Source organism: Zootoca vivipara, chromosome 5 (assembly GCF_965207765.1).
Source record: "Zootoca vivipara chromosome 5, rZooViv2.hap1.1, whole genome shotgun sequence".
In the NCBI taxonomy this organism is placed as follows: domain Eukaryota; kingdom Metazoa; phylum Chordata; class Lepidosauria; order Squamata; family Lacertidae; genus Zootoca; species Zootoca vivipara.
In genome coordinates this window covers 83,772,494-83,786,590 of record NC_142588.1, presented here as the reverse complement: position 1 = coordinate 83,786,590, position 14,097 = coordinate 83,772,494, and the positions used below count along the sequence as shown (strand labels likewise).

Here is a 14,097-nt window from a genome sequence, read left to right as displayed (position 1 = left end):
CAGTCTGTACCTGAAAAGGGATATTGTCAACATGAGCATCTGCAGGAATCTTCCTAGTGCCGTAGGCGATGGGGAGTAAATATTACAAACAAACAAAACTTGTATCAAAGAGCAGGTCCATTATTTCTAGTAGATCAAGTGAATAAGTGTGGGAGGACCTAGGTAGACCTGGCCTCTGACAAACTTGTATTCCTGTCTACCTCTCCAGGGTTTCTCAATGGGTGTACCTGCTGTCCATTAGGAATCTAGACCTCATATTCCCACTTGCTTCTGAACCTCCTATTCTTTTCCTGAGTCCCTTTTACTCATCCATACCTTGATTAATTGCACTGCTGCTACAATAAATTTCACACACCCTATCTGCACTGCATTTTCCCTAAACACACACACAAACCAAGAAAATGAGTCTCCACTCCACGGTTGTCATACACTACTCTCACTCACCTTGCCCTCCAGCAAACTCGGTATAACAACATCAAGTTACTTTGCAAGGCTAGCATAACCCACATTATCTAAGCCACAGCTCCATCCCTCTGCAATATGGGTATAATAATTATAAACCTGACATGGGCAGGAAAATTGTTTAACCTCTGGGGACTGCAGGTTGAGAAAGGCTGGTGCAGACTGTTAGAAACTCAGTTGTATGGTGTGTAGTGGAATATTCCATCACACTGGTAATGTTCTTCCAGTACAGGCTATTCATGGTGATGGGATACTAAGCAATGTGGATTACATATAGTAAGAAGAAACAAATCCATTCTCAGGTTTAGCAAATCCATCAGCTCAGTTACTAGAATAATTGTACCTTGGGTAAGGCCAACAGTGCATCCTGAGTCCAGACCAGATGCACTGGTCTCTTGAGTTTCTTTATCGATTGGAGAGTATAATCAATTCAAGATCTGCTAGCACTTAGAGGGATGCTTTAACAAATTGCCCTTTGTGGCAAAACAACATTTGACCCCTTAGTCCCAACTCCACATTTATTTGCAGTCTGCTAGAAATATATCAGCCTTTTCGCTTCCATTTTTTTCTGGTGTAGAGCTCATTTTTCTCTGATAATGTAAATGTTAAGGCATTTACGCAAAAGTTTTTGGTTTAAAATATAATGCAAATGTAGGACTGCCACCTGATTAAATAAATCACTCGTGTGAGTTTTAATTGATTGATCAATTAATTAAAATCCCCATGTTTTTCCAGACTGTTAAAATGGGGGTGGGGGGGAGCATACTTTGTGCCTGCTACGGACATCAAAAAGCAATCTCAGACGTGACGTGCCCTCCTGCATGAGAAAGGGGGATGCTAATATGATGCCTGTCATCTATAGCTTTCATAACTACTTTATAGGATATATATAGAACATCATTTAACCTAACCGATTAATTGACTGAAGTTTGCAACCCTAAATCAAAGGCATTGCAATAAGTGTAAACAGCATTGAGGCTCAAACACAATCGCTGCAAACCAAACCAAATTAGAAGTTCCTGAAAAGCTTCTAAAAGTTGCACAGTAACTTGAGTCCATGGGGTTATTCTAAGTATGACTCAGTTGGATACAACATCATGCATCTGCTAGGGGTTTTGCGACTTCCTACCCTCAGGGAACCCATTCCATACCTATTTTCTGCCAACAAGTCCATCCGATCTGCCAAGGATCTTGGGTCATTTCCTAGGCACAGGCTCAGTACAGGTGTTGACCATTTTGTGGATGTCCAATTGACGCATGACCACTGATGCTCTGGTCCTTTTGGACCCGGAAGAGGGCAGAATGGGGTGCAATGGGGAGGAGTGGGCTTTATGCATGCTCCACCAATGCGCACGCGGGTCAGGAACATAACTCCCGCGCAAAATGATTACCGCCTGTATGCATAGGAACAGGTCATACTTCTAAGGCATCTTCGTTCCCACACAGGAACTGAGAGTGCACTGCTGAATGCAACTCCACACTGCATTCAAACAAGTTTTGAACTTTGATCAAACTCATTTTTTGCAGGCTAGATTGTCCATCGTTGCTGATTTCTTCAGCAACGTAATCTTCCAAGGAGCCATGGGCCAGCCCATTTGAAAACCACTGGACTAAGTCTTTATGGCTCCAGTGATCAAATCCATCACAAAAAAGGAGTCCATACAAATAATGGAGTGTAGATTGACCCACCTGACTCTGAACCAATTATGAAGGCCTTTTGAGAAGCTCAAACAGAAGGTGCTCACATCCTACTAGGGATGAATGCACATGAACATCTATTCTCCTATGCAGGACTAGGAATAATTGTAGGCAAATTTTCTTTTGATTTAAATCAGGTCCCCATGGTGAAGTCCCCACCCCAACAATGTATACTGCCCATCAAAGGGCTCAGAAAGACTCCTGGATTTGTTGCTTGTCCGAGTCTGCAGAACTAGGGAAGGTTGCATCCAGTAGCCCACAATATGGGACTTGTGAACGGCATTGGTTCAAAGGGGAGGGAGACAGGGTGTGCAGGCCCAGGGTAGCATTCCTTCCCATTCTACGGAAACTTCTTTTGCTAGCTTAATGACAAGAGCAAACAGGGGAACTGTATCCTACCTCTACCAGAAGTTACTCTTATGAGATTTAATTTACCATACACCTAGATCAGCAATGTTCCCGGTGCAATAATGAATGACTTAGTTGACCTCCTGAACCCTAGCGTTTGCCTGCAATTCACTGCCGTTTAAGGATCTCCTCTGTTATTGCCGCATTCATGGGCACAGGAACCTGAAAGAGTTCGTGGCAGCACACAGACAAGACCAATTGTTTCAAAGGCAGCTGAGTCGGTTGTATTTAAAAGGGAGAGAGTACTTGCAAATGAAACAAAGCAGTTCTGCTAACATTATTCCTGCTGATATCATTATTCCTTTACTATCAGACACTGTTTTCAGTGGCCTTGATCCACATGTTGTTGGAAGTACCCTCCCCTGCCCGCATTCAAGGACGAAGGGGCAAAAGGGGAACCAACAATTGCCACCTAGTTTGGGGAGAGGACAATTCTTAATTAACTTTCAGGAGATGGGGGCTTGTTGGAAACCGCAGTGGGAGAGGCTATTTCTGACTTTTCTTCTCCTCTGTTTTTTCCACTCTGCTAAGCTGAAATTTATTTTGAGTTCTCCCCCAACCCCCCACTCATGCTCCAAACTCTTCTCCCGAGAATGGGGCAGAAAATGTGGAGTGGCCATTTGAATCCACCGCTAACTTTCCTTCCCTCCTACCTAAGAGAACGCTTGCTCTCTTTCCATGTTGGTTGCTGAGTCAACAGTGTGGACTATAAGAGGCTGCCTTGCACAGAGTCAGTATTGTCCTCACTCACTGGCAGAGGATCTCCAGGTTTTCTGGGAGGGTTGACTCCCAACCCTACCTGGAGATGTCAGGGATTGAACCAGGGACCTTTTGAATGCAAAGCAGATGCTCTAGCGCTGAGCTACAGCCCCTCCCTAACATAAATCAAGCCTATATGATGGATATGCTAGGAGTGGTTCATCAACCAAAGAAGCAACTTAGGCTGGAAATGGGAATCTCTGTCCTTGGAGGTCTTCAAACATCAGCTGAGCACAAGTATCTGTCAGGAATAGCCTACATTAAGTCAGGTCAACTTCTCTACATTTCAACCACTTCATAAACTAATCCTGAGCCAAACCCATGGGTTTTCTTTTTCTTTTAGAACGTCTATCTTGCTCATGCCTGCTTTGTGTGCAAGGGGCTAGGTGTGCATACATGTCTCTCTGACACTCCACACTAGAGCTGTGCTGTGGTGAAGAGGAGCCTGGCTGTGGCTCACAGACAAAATTGCAGTGGAAAAGAAAATGGATGGTGAACCACCAGTGAGGGCAAATTACACTGGCTGGATGGTGATAGAGAGAGAAGTTCTGCTCGGCTCATTTTCCTCCATGATCTGCTCTGTGCTTGTGTTTTTGAGCAACTTCCCACATTACCCACCAGAAGACAAGTCAGTCTCCTCGTTCACTATCTTTAAAACAGCCGTTATTCATTATTTATTTATTCAACTTATCAGTAAGTATTCCCTGGGAGGCTGACAACAAAACCATTGCTCATGTGTGTCATAAAATCAGCAGAAACAATACACAACTGCAAAAACAACAACAACAACACAACCTCAACCACCACTGTATTTGTTTCAGTGACAGGATAAAATAATTTGAGACTTAAAACACAATTTAAAAGCCAAGGACTTTGTCCAGAGCTGGTAATATCACAAAGAAGGCACCAAGTGTGTCTCTTTTAAGAGGAGCAGCTGCGGTGCTGTAATGGTGCTGGGGCTTCCTCATGAGTAATCCACTCCAAACCTTGTGGCTGGTTTTTAAAGAGTTTTATTTATATACATATGTACAAGACAGAACAACAAAAAGCACGACTGTTCTATCCCGAATCAGAATCTGGAAGCACCGCCCCTCGTGACTTCCTCCAACAGAACACACTGGGTGTTTGGAATCTCCTCCTCTCTGCCTGCCTCTTTTCACCCCTCTGTTGTTGGGGTGATGGAGCTGCTGGAGAACCCTCCCCACTGGAACTGCCCAGCTGGGGGGCTGATGCTATCTCTTCTGGCACCTCCCCTTCCTGGGCTCTCTGATCCGACCCTCCAATGCTTCCCTCTGAGGACCTTCGCTCCTCAGCCTCCTCAAGGGTCTACACCGCTTCCTGAGGTTCAGCACCATCTCCAGCGGACGGTTCCGCATCACTGCCATCCAGGGCTCTGGCTGCATTGGAGAGCCCTTGCCCCCACTTCCGGGACTCTCCGCTGACCCCTGGTGGTCCCTTGACAGGTGCCACTACCAAAAAGGCTATCCCTCTCCTTAGTGGTCACCTATCTCAGTTCTGTGCATATGAAGAAGGATCTTAAGATTCATGCAGACATATGCAGGAAGATGATCTTAAGGCATTTTAGAGTTCTATAGATTAAATGCAGCACTTTAAATTGGGTCCCAATGCAGCTGGGAAAGCACTCTCATAACATGATGAAAATACCCAGTCACAATACCCGGGGAGCTCTATTTTGAACCAACTGTAGTTTCTGGACCATTTTTAGAGGCAGCCCCATGCACAAGACATTACAGTAGTCTATGTGAGGGGTTACCAGTTGGCATCCATCCATCTCATGATGGAGAGATTACCAGAGCATGGGTACTTCTGCCAAGCTATCTCCACCCAGGTATAGTCATAGAATCATAGAGTTGGAAGAGACCACAAGGGCCATCCAGTCCAACCCCCTGCCAAGCAGGAAACACCATCAAAGCATTCCTGACAGATGGCTGTCAAGAGTGTCCCCAAAAGCTGAGAAAAGGCATTTTGAGTCAAAGGCACTTTGATAAAAGGTGTTTCGAACTGCTTAATCTTCTAATGACAATGTTGGTTGTGGAGGAGATGCCATGGGGCACGTAATGACAATGTTGCATTCAAAAGCACCCCAAAAGTGCAACTCTTTAGAAGGAATGCAACCCCTTCAAAAAAAAAATCTGAATATCATTGATCCAGGTGAGTGAGCCGCCTGCCAACAGCATCTTCATCTTGTGTGGTCTGAATCCCAGTTCGTTCACCCTCATCCATTCCATTAGCAAGCCCAAGACCAGGGTGTTGTGTATATGCGTGCAATGAGAAACAGAGGTAGAGCTGGGTGTCAGTCATAGGCTAGTGACATCTCAGCCCAAATCTCCTGACGCTTTCTCCCAGACATTTCATGTAGATATCAAACAGCAAAATAGAGTTGTCCGTGCTAGGGGTTGTGCAAGAGTCCCCTAGTCCCACCTTCTCAAATCTGCCCCCTGCCCCGAGTAGGAGTGGACACTCTGCCAAGCAGCTGCTCCAATACTGAACCCAGAGATCCACAGTACATTCCCCCATGTGCCTCTCCCAGCAAAGGCCATACCTCAGAACAACCAGGGCAACAGTAGGCCCAAATCCCAACTGAAATGGACATAGGTTTCCTAGGCACTTAACTCCTACTCACATATCACATTGGTGTGACAAGCTACATAGTTTGTTGCTTGACTCGGGGACTTTGAGTTACCTGAGTTATGGCATGCTTTCTGATTGCGGCACAGCTGGACTCTGGATCATAGCCAGGCACCCCCAAACTTTGGCCCTCCAGATGTTTTGGACTATAATTCCCATCATCCCTGACCACTGGTCCTGTTAGCTAGGGATCATGGGAGTTGTAGGCCAAAACATCTGGAGGGCCGCAGTTTGGGGGATGCCCGATCATAGCTGTCAAGTTTTCCCTTTTCTCGAGAGGAAGCCCTTATTCAGCATAAGGGAATTTCCCTTTTAAAAGGGGAGATGTTGACAGCTATGCTCTGGATTTGTGATGTGATCTTTGGGGGCTTGGTACTATGAGTGGATGATAGTCCTTGGTGGCAGGGAACTCATTAGCATGTGCAACTCCTGTGCATTTTAGGTGAACAACATATTTTCAGATCCCCCTATGCCCCATCCAAGTGCCACCTTATATGTTTGCTTGTTTCAAGGGTTAGCAAGATTACACTCAACACAGCACCTTATTCCTTGCTCCATATACCACAAGAATAACGCCATTAATTAATTAATTCTAATACAGCGGTACCTTGACTTACGAACGACTCGACAACCAAATTTTTCGACTTACGAATGGGGCAAATGGCAGCGCGCTTAAGAATTACTCGGCATCCGAACGGAAACCGCGGTGGTTTTAGATAAGGTTTTTTTGACTTATGAATTTTTAGATGGGGTTGCTTCAACTTACGAATTTCTCCGTTTCCTATGCATCCCTATGGGAAATCGCGTTTCCAGTGGCGCTTTTCGACATACGAATTTTTCAACCTACGAAGGTGCCTTCGGAACGGATTAAATTCATAAGTCGAGGCACCACTTTAATTAATACCCACTGAGGGTATCGCCCCAAACGAAGCAGCAGGCAGCTTGGCCTGGCCCACTTTCTCAAACCTTCCATAGGCATCTGATTGGGAAATATCCCATAGACATCTCACTGGGAAAAATGATGCTGGACCATCTAGGTCTTTGGTCTCATCCAGCAAGGCTCTTCTAGTGTCCTTAACTTGGCCCTAACACACCTGTTACCACCCGCAAATCACAAACACTGTGCTGAGAAGTGTGATTCTCTCCAGCCTCACATAACTCAAGCATGTTTGGATCTAAATTAGTTCGTGAAAGGGTTAAACCATTGAGTAAGCTGTCCCGCCAGGCTTAGCCTGTCATCACTTTCCACCTTGAGAGAAAATGGGTCAACTAAGCCCAGGGCTGTCTTAAGCATATGCGGCTCTGGGGTGCAAAGATCTGCCCGGCACTCCCCCCCCCCAGGTTGCCCAGTCCCAGGCACGCAGGAGGGCAGAGCCAGCCGGCTGCCTCAGTGTCTTGCTGGCTTGGTTGCCCCCAAACTCACGGTGCAGAAGAGCCCACTGCGGCGCTCTGACCGATGGGCAGGCTTTTCCCCGGACTCAACTCTCAGGCCCCGGACTCTCGACCTGGCGCCCCTGAGAGCCCGGCGCCCGGGTGCCCCGCACCCCTAGCACCTATAGATAAGATGGCCCTGACCAAGGCTTATAACCTCTAAGTGAGATTATATCTCACTCTCCAAGTGGATTTCAGCATGCAAGGAGCTCTAAGCTGGTCACTCCAGCGCATGGCTTTAACCAGCTATTACCAGCCTCTTTTTGTTTCAGACCAGAATGGAGTCTGAAACAAATGCTTTTCTCCACCAATAGTTTAGTAACTTTTACCTTTTATAATTAAGCAGCATCTTTTCTGACTGCTGTATAGAAAAGCACCTGAATCTGACATTTGAAGAGTTTTGCAAGGAGCCCATTGTATGACTTACTAAAAACATTTGTTCTGTGTCTATGCTAGGGAAGTGAAACAAAATAATAAAAAAAATTCCTTCCAGCAGCACCTTAAAGACCAACTAAGTTTTTTTTATTTTGGTATGAGCTTTCGTGTGCATGCACACTTCTTCAGAAGGAATTGTTTTATTTTGTTTCGACTACGTCAGACCAACACGGCTACCTACCTGTAACTAGGGAAGTGAGATAGCTTGAAAAGAGCTTTTAAAAGAGCACATTTTAGGGACTCACTGGAAGGGCACTGGAAGGTTTTGCGCACCTTTCTTTGCTGCTTGTACTGTGGTGTTAAATCTCTGCTGGGGTCCTCTCACCCAAGAGCGCTTGCCCCAAACTTGGGTCTTGGCTTCCAAGATTCCAACACCTTCCCACCATAGAAACCAACATCAGCAATACAATCAATGACACATCGACAAGGAGTAGATTTCAGGGTAGGCAACCCAGGCAAAGAACTGGATCATCTGGCTAGGAGGAACACCTTCCCGATACAACCATCCACTAAGCAGCTGAATCAAAGCTGGCATATGGCATGAATAAATACAGATTTATATATCATAGCTTTGCATTCATCATCTTATGTGGAAGAGATAAAGCATGTGTCAAACAAAACAAGGTATCCAAAGTTGAAGGAATGGGGGGGGGGTTTACTAAAGACTATTCTTGCCTAGGACCAATGCTGAGCATTGGGTGCAACTGCTTCCAACATCTATGCCTCTAAATACCAGTTGTCCAGTAGTGGACAGCAGGGTTGAGCAGTAGCACTTACCTGACCTCCCAGCAGCTGGGTCACTGCTACTTACTAGGAGAGTGGGAAAGGCAAGGCGGAAAGGTTGGTGTTGTGCAAACACGCTAGCAAGAGCACTATATTGGTTCTGCCAGTGTGTTCGCACAGTGCTGATCTCCCTCCTGGGGAGGAGAGGCATCTCCACTTCTGGGAGGTCAGGTACATGCCACAACCCTCCTCCACCACCCACTGCTGCAGCTGCTGGGATGCAAAATTGGGGGTGGCACTGCTGCGTTCAGATCCTGCTTGCAGGATTCCTGTAGGCATCTAGTAGGCCAGTGTGAGAGCAGAATGCTGGATTAGATGGGCCTTTGGAATGATCACGCAGCCCACAATAACCCCAGGCGTTGAGAAACCCGTCTATGTCTACTCGCATAATAGAATGCCACAGAACGGTTCAGATGGACAGCTGGGAGAAGGTGGCTTTCCTAAAGCTTCTCAGCTGCTTGACGCCAAAGACAAGACTTGAACCAGGGACTTCCTTTCTCACTGTTCAGTGAATGGGAGTCCATGCTAGAGTAAGCAGTCTTGAGTGCTGCAAGCCAGGCGGAATAATTCCTGCCCATTCAGTGTAGTAGCCCCCGGCCTCAGGAACAAGCCCTCCAAGGGATGATCAGAAGCCACATAAATATTTTGCAGCAGAGCTACAAGGTAATTCTCTAGTTAAGAAATTAGTTTCATTGATTAATTATATTCAATACTCGGCGGCCTAGAGAAAGAGAGCTCACATGATGAATAGAGCCTATGTTTCTAATGATGTTTTCCTACAATGAATGATTTGTCAATACTGTTAAATGGAACTCCAGCTGAAACGTGGGGCGATATATTTAAAACAAATGATCAGAGGCAATCAGATACACAAACGTTGTCTCTAGCCATCAGCTGCAGAAGTGTTTCAAAAGAGGCAACGAACAGGAACAAGGGGTTTGTGGGGGGGAAGTTAGATAAGTGTAAAATCTTTTTGTGGGCTCTTTTCTTCTTTTGGGGGGTGGGGGATGAGAGGCTTCAGGGGCTGGGGGCTTCTGTGATCCGTCGGAAGAAGGGCCTTTTAAAAAGACATTTCTTTCTGTTATTCATCCTAAATGTAAATGGTGGATTAAAAAAGGAAGAAAAATAGGAGGGGAGACAAACACCAGCAAATCCCATTAATAAAGAAAGCATGAAAATAAAGGCAGCAGGGATGGACTGGAAGGATGGAATGAATCTATATCTATATCTATATATCCTTCTTCTCCATCACCACTTCCTCCAGTGCTGCAGGAGCATTAAATATATTCTGCTGAAAAACTGGATGCCACAGTCCCTGCGTTTATTTAAGAGGATTGCAAAGGCTAACGCCAGAACCAGCCGACTTACTACAACATTTCACTTCCCCCCTCCTTCCCTTTTAATCAAAACATGGAATCGGATGGTCCAAACAGTGTTGTCCACTTGGGTTTTGTGCAAGTCACTAAATCAGCCCTTGTGGTGTCTTAGCTCTTTGTCTGAACCAAGAACAATGTGCCTTTTGGTGAATGGACCCATCCCATCACCCCTGTCCCTAATCACCCATGATCTTCTCATCAGATGTGCCTTCAGTTCCCTGTGGCTGTCAAGTGGCAATACATATCGATGGGTTGTGTTTTTTTAATTTTAAAAAAAAAACCATAGCAAAAGATCTATGATCAAATGCCACCCAGCATTTCTTGACGACACCTTTATTACCAAGAACCCTTTTAGCAATTGCTCACAGCAATTAATTATTTTGGAAATGGATGCATTAAAAAAAAGGTTAACAGTTATCCTTAGAGGAGCACAAGTAATTTGTGGTAGATACAGACTGCTTTATTAGCACAGAGAGATTTTATTTTAAGACAAAAAAGGACCATTAAATCCCATAAAAAGCAGAATATTTCTGCAATTAGCTGCTTGCTGAAAGCCTTGCTCTTTCCCAAGTATGAACCTGGGATATAAAATATGGCCCAGAGAGCTCACTGATGGAGATCAAGGATCTGTATCGTTGAGAGGCCAAGCCTAATTTCTTTTATGTCACCTTCCCCTTGCCTCAGCTCTAACAGCTTCATCGTGTATAGTTATATCCCAGGGAGAGTTAATTGCAATTCAAATGATTCTTTGTGATGCAAATAAATTCCAACCAGGTGTTTCCCACCATCCTTTTCTTTACACCACTTCCTGCCCCTCGTAAAACAGGAGAAAGACCTCTACAGAGCATGTTTCAGCAGAGCGAGAATCGCCCCAAGAAGAAAGTAACGGGGAAGGAAATCACCCAGGAGGGGAGAATAACTATAAGGGAAATAACAGAAATGTTACGATGATGAAGAGGAGGCCAGCTTGGGTTGGTGCCAGATCCTGCGAAGGGGATGAACTGAAGTGAAGGCAGTTGCTCCAAGGGGATGCTTTATAATCTATCAGCGCCTCTCTGTAGCCAGCGTTTGAATACTCATGCACAAAAACACAAGTGAACCCATCACCACCAGTCTTTCTGACTCTTGGTGACTTATAAGCTTATTTAAAGACACACCAAACAGCAATGCCTATGGAAGAACCTTGTGTGGCCGGAAAGCTTGCAAATGTTCTCAGTGCAAGCATCTTATGTTTCCCAATCTCTCTTCTCAACCCTCCTCCCCATCAGTTCATTTGCCTGATTCCACTGTCTTTCCACATCCTCTTTCCTTCCTCTGTTTCCTGGCTGCTGCTCCCAGTCATTCTTCAGCTGCCAATAACTAGCAAGCACCATGCACAGAAGATTCAGAGGCACTAACATCCTTGTGATTCTCACTAACATTCTCCAGCGTGTTGCGTGGAGGTTTCTCACACACACACACACCCTCCATGGGGTTTCCTCCTTGCCCCCTACAACTGCACGCTCCTCTGCCAACGCACCTCTGTCTCGCCCCCCAAAAGACTTTTCTCTATCCTTCCCAAACACAGAGCCACTAAGGAGTCAAGCCTAGGAGAAGTATATCACAAAAGATTGCAGCCAGAGGCTGAGAACCACAGGAGAGGACAGGTCAAGAATTCATGCATTTTCAAAGCACAGGGAGAAGAAAATGTTAGGGGAGAGTGTTACTGGAAAACTAGCCCATTCCAAAAAATAAACAAATCCCCACTGCTTCTGGCTTTTTGAAGCAAGGATTATGGGCTTTTTTTCTCCGCTAAGGGCAAATATGCACAGAGCCCCAAACGTACAACCAAAGCCTTAATCAATAAATGCCCCCCCCCCCACTTCTACAAGGATCAAGCCGTCTTCTCCACCCTATTCTTAACTGATGGTGCTGAAACGCTGACTCCCTCGAATTAAATGGGCTTTATTTATAAGAGCCGCAGCAAATACCTTGATATATAAATACTTTTTAGTTCCACTTGTCAAGTTTCTCCTAGGCACATAAATAATAAAGGCTGGCTTTTGCCTGCTGCTTATGTATGCTGTGTTAATGCAGACTGCTGTGGAAGAAGAGGAAGTATATCCCAAAAAGGGGAAAGAGTGGGGGGGGGAGCTGTTCCTTTAATCAGAAGATACTGGCATGTGTGTTTGAAATCCAGCTTTCCCATACAGACAAAACATGCCTGGAGCAGACATAAACTCTTATAATATTGGAGGAGGGTTAATCAGATTTAATACTATAGCGCACACAAAGACAATTCAGATATATTTTGCGGGGGAAGCATAGGAGAGAATTGGACCTGAGGTGAGGGGGGCGGCGGAGAGAGAAATGAACCCCTTTCTGGGGAAAGAGATGGGGAGAAAGAGGCAAGTTATTGGAAAGCCCAGATAGATAACATGCTTGCGTCTTGGAAAGGACAGAAATAGATGCCTTACCTTATCAAACTACTCCTCGTTTTGTACCTGAGCTGCAATCATAAATACTTGGAGAAGAAGAGGAAGCTAAGTTGAAGGCTGGGTCTTGTTTTAGGAAAAGAAAGAAAAAAACAAGAAGGGGGGAGCAAGCAACGTGCATGTCTTTAATGCTCCTCTTCTGGAAAGGGACTCGACAGAAGAATGTGCCAAGCTGATTCCTTAGTATCCATTAGCTCCCTAGAGGATTCCAAATGTCTTGAGAAGAGGAGAAGGGAGAGGCGTCCAGGAGAGGTAGGGTGGCGAGAAGAAGAGAATTTGGTGGGGAAAGGAGGGGAAGGGAAGGGAGGAATGAGAAAAGATAAAAATCGCAAAATCTGTGCCTTTCTGCATCCAGCGAGGGGCTGCCGCTGCGACCGATCCTACACCAACGCCCCCCGCCTCACTCACCTCACCCCACCCCCCACCCCCCAAAAAAGGAGCGGGAGAAAGGAGAATTTCAGAAGACGTGTCTCGCTACAAACTTGGCAAGCCAAACGTAGAAACACGTCGGGAGAGAGGAAATTAATTTCTAAAATTATTTGCAGAGAGAAAAGTCACTTGCAAGGAGGGAAATTGCAGCTCTGTATCTATAGATATATATCATGCAAAATCCCCAGGGTGATTTTTTTAAAATATTTTTTTAAATATTGTTGTTATAATTTAAAATTAAAAAAAGGAAGGAGAGAGGGATGGAGGGAGAAGGGGGATCAGGGAAGAGCAGCACACAGTGGCCCAAGGAGACGGGATCAGGCAGGAGACAGAAGGCAGCTTCCTTGGCTATACATCCGTAGGCAAAGGGAGCATCAGCCGCTTTCCAAATTCGAGCGAGGCTCCTGCAGTTCAGTTGCCTTTTTTCGCCCCCCTTCCGCTGGTGCTGCTGCTGCCGCTGCCGCCGCCGCTGCTACCTGTAGACATAAGAGGGAGGCGCGGGCACGCTCAGGCGCGCGCGCGCGCTCACGTGCACACGCCGCTACGCGCGCCGAACAGCCTCGCAGCTGTGTACGGAGCGCGCGCGAACGGGCGCGCTTGCACAGCAGCAGCAGCAGCAGCAGCCGAGGCGAGCACAATCAAAGCAAGGAGAACGAGGAATGCTTGCAGGCTTTCGCCCACCTCTAGCTTTTCCCCATCTCCATTGCATGACTGGGGAGAAGTTGCAGGGGGAGGGGGATAATCTCTGGGAAGCGAGGGGATCCCTCGCTCGGGGCGGTGTGTGTGTGTGTGTGTCTGCACACGCCTGCGCACAGAGCCCTCGTCCAACCCGCCCCCGCTGTTAGCGTTCACTGACACACACACACACGCATGCACACACCTCCCGTTTTTCCGATTTGGCTGGCAGCAGCGTGGTGGCAGCACTGAGGGTGACAAAGGTCCCGGCGTCAACTGTGACGTGGAACAGGGAAATCAAAGAAAAACGGGGCGGAGGGGGGGGATCCACTATGTGTGTGTGTGTGTGTTTTTCGGCCCGGGGGTGGAGACGGGGGGAGGCAGCAGCGTTTCTGCAAATGCTGGCCTTGAAAGTCCGTCCCCATCCTTTCTCTCCCCCCATATTCTCGTGCAGAGGTGGAACTTCCAGGGAGATAAGCAGGCCGGCAGTATAGAATCGAGGTGTTGAAAGGGGACCC

The 14,097-nt window shown here is 46.4% G+C and overlaps 1 protein-coding gene across 3 annotated transcripts in view; it reads right to left on the bottom strand.

Moving 5' to 3' along the window:
• The window catches only part of NLGN1 (neuroligin 1), a 623,829-nt gene extending 610,439 nt beyond the window's left edge, over window positions 1-13,390 (bottom strand). For all 3 annotated transcript variants that reach the window (XM_060274357.2, XM_088669865.1, XM_088669867.1), the window contains exon 1: window positions 12,458-13,390. The gene's annotated coding sequence lies outside the window, so the exon portion shown is untranslated. The remainder of the gene's footprint in view (window positions 1-12,457) is intronic.
• Between the last annotated feature and the right edge of the window lie 707 nt (window positions 13,391-14,097).